Genomic DNA, 3,228 nt, shown 5'->3' with positions numbered 1-3,228 from the left:
TTTATGAGAATAAAGAATATAGAGATACATAAACAGCAGAAAACTGGCAATGTTATAGGCAGTAATAATTAAGGATTTCCCTGGTGGCTCAGATGGCAAAGAATCCACCTGCAAGACAGGAGATTTGGGTGTGATCCCTGCATCAGGAAGATCTTCTGGCGAAGAGAATGGCTACCCACTCTAGCAACATATTTTAATTGTTAAATATTTAAGTACATGGAAAACTGATTACTTGGTATCATGAGACAAAATCAGGGGACTTTAGTTTCCTTAGATTTTGTGCACAGAGGAAATAAGATAAATTTTCTCTGAAGGATTTTATACCATATGATGAAAATCAGCATATGAATTAATGTAAACATTTTGAGACTGTTGATGTAATGGGAAGTCTTCAGAGAAATACTCAGTGACAGACACTATTTGTCTTACAGTTGACAAGGAAGTTGACATTTTTAATGTCATTTTCAAGCAACTTCAAGGACAGATGTGCTTTCCAAATGCTCATTCTTTTTAAAAGTCATATTAGTAGCAGAACAGGTTAAAAGTGATAGGGAAAACTGCCAATTTTGGGCAGAGTTTGGAATGAGAATCTTCCAAATTTGAAACATACAGATCTAAAAGGAGATTCTGATACATTTTTTGTAAAATAACTTTTATTTAAAACTATGTTATTGGGGTGAAAATAAAATTTTATGACAAAAATTAAACATCTAGAATTAGAATCAGAAATATTTTAAAATATTTGACTCATTTTGTCTTTAATAATGTATAGCATTTGAATTTAAAGTATACATTTTCAAAGCATTGTGCAAGTTCATCTTATTGAATTTTATGCCAAAGTCCATCAAATATACTGGGCATTTTGAAATTTTCCTATTTTCTATTCTCCTTCTGTTCTTTGAAAAACTGCCCAACCCCATTATAAACATTCTTGGTGAGACTCTTTCAAAGCAACTTTTCCTCCAATGGCCCAAGGATGGCAAATGGGAATGTTACCAAACTAAGTCCTCCTAAGGTCTGAATAATGCAAGCGATACAGTACTGGAAACAGAATTGCATCTTTTAAGAAGGTATCCCATAGTCTTCCACTACTGTGGGTTTCTAGATTTCCATCTTGCCTGGCTCTCATCCTTCTAGAGGTCTACCTGTGTGACTTCGTTTGGTCTCCAAGAAATACTGCAAATTCATTCAGTAAATAATTTATTTAGCTTAATCATTTGTTTTATACTACTGGCAATGCAGTAATCTAACATGAAATGTTTATAGGGATCACTTCTCTTAGAATTACATTGTCAAATGCAGAATAATTAAATGAAATGAATTTTTACATTTTCATATCAAAGCTTTTATATATTTCCTGTTCTAAAAGCTGTGTTATCGATGTACATAAATAACATTAAAATATGTGTTAATTTTCTTACACAGATTATCTTTACAATGTTGGCATATTGTTCTTTAGCATGTCATCAAAAAGTCAATAATTTTAATCACATACCTAATTGTTATAAGGCGATACAAAACTCTGCATGTGTTCAGTTTTGTTTAGCCTCACCAAATATTTTATGTATTTTTTTCTGGGCTTTTTTCTTTTAAATTTAAAGATGTCTAAGTAGTCCCGGCCTCCTTCCCATCATACAACAAGGGCTGAAGCGGCTAGGATTTTATCATACACATAGAACTAAATCTAAACCCTGAGTATTCTAGATCTTTCTAGTATAAATTTCTAAAATTGCCAGGTATTTCATTATAAACTAGAGAAATAGTACCTAACTTCAGTTTTATTAAGGCTGATTGCTGTCATTAATATTAAAGAACCAAGAATCATTGCCAGCTCCTGATATTTACACAGATTCTGTCTAAGGCATGGCTGCTTGTCCATATAGAATTTTCCTCATGTTCCTTTTCTTGTTGTTGTTAACAACTTTTTACCTTCTTGAGCAGTTTGGTTTTCTTTTATGGAAGGAGGTAAGCATTATGCAAACTGAACAGTCCTTTCTGTCCTCTGTTTAACTGTTTTTCTAAAAATATGGATCATCTATCCTTCTCAGCTATCTTGAAGGGGTAAAGACATTACAAAGATATGATCACTTTAGAATTCTGCCTGTTAATACTGGCGTTTATCTATGTAATCTTACTATTTCCTTGGTTATATATCTCATTATGTATGTGTCTACACTTGTCTTTTAAAATCTATGTTCACTGGATCCAGCCTCCGTTCACCTTTCTTCTAATGCTGCTTCCATTCTCCCTGATAGAACTATTTGTTATTATATAATCTCTCTTGAACTGCATTGTATTTTGTAATTATTCTCATGTCCCCTCCCTACCTTTCCTTTATTAACCAACAGTCACTACCATGTTCATCCATAATTAGTGACATAGATGTTTCAGAGTGAAAAAAAAAGTACTATGACTATTTAGAATAGAAACTAATGACCCCAAAATTCAGGCAATGTCTTTTGAACTAATCAAAATATTATAATCAACATCAAGATCAACAGTTAAATCTTCCATTTATTGCTAATGTGAAGTGCATGATGATTTTCCACCCCATAACTTGCTCCTTGCCACAATTCTTCTGCAGCTGAACCAAAACAATCTACCCAACTCTTCACTCCAGTATTCCAGGAGCCATTACAAATCCCTCTCAGTCTTTTTCGGCAATTTCCAATCCAGATTCATGGCATTTACTTTTAGGTTGCTTCCGTGTCTTGACTATTGGAAGTAGTGCTGTTGTGAAAATTATGGTGCATGTATCTTTTAGAATTAGAATGTCCTCTAGATATATACCCAGAATTGCTGAATCATATGGCGGCTTTATTTTTTTTTTTTTTTAAAGGAACCTCCATAGTGTTCTCCATAGTAACTATACCAATTTACATTCCCACCAACTGTGCAGGATAGTGCCCTTTTCTCCACGTCTTCTCCAACATTTATTGTTTGTAGACTTTTTGATGATGGACATTCTGACCAGTGTGAGGTGATATCTCATTGTAGTTTTGATTTGCATTTCTCTATTTATTAGTATTGTTGAGCATCTTTTCATATACCTGTTGGTCATCTGTATGTCTTCTTTGGAGAAATGTCTTTGAAAAATGTCATTATATTTTCCTAGAAGCCAATGAAGCAGAAAATAAGTGTAATAACTGTTGACTAGGAAACACTTCAGTCCATAGAGTAGTTACAAAAGGAGTTTACAGTTTCTGAAAAAGTATAGATTTTTTGAGA

This window comes from Cervus elaphus, chromosome 14, assembly GCF_910594005.1.
Source record: "Cervus elaphus chromosome 14, mCerEla1.1, whole genome shotgun sequence".
NCBI classification, from domain to species: Eukaryota; Metazoa; Chordata; class Mammalia; order Artiodactyla; family Cervidae; genus Cervus; species Cervus elaphus.
The sequence above is the reverse complement of the archived record's forward strand: the minus strand, read 5'-3'. Positions refer to the sequence as shown.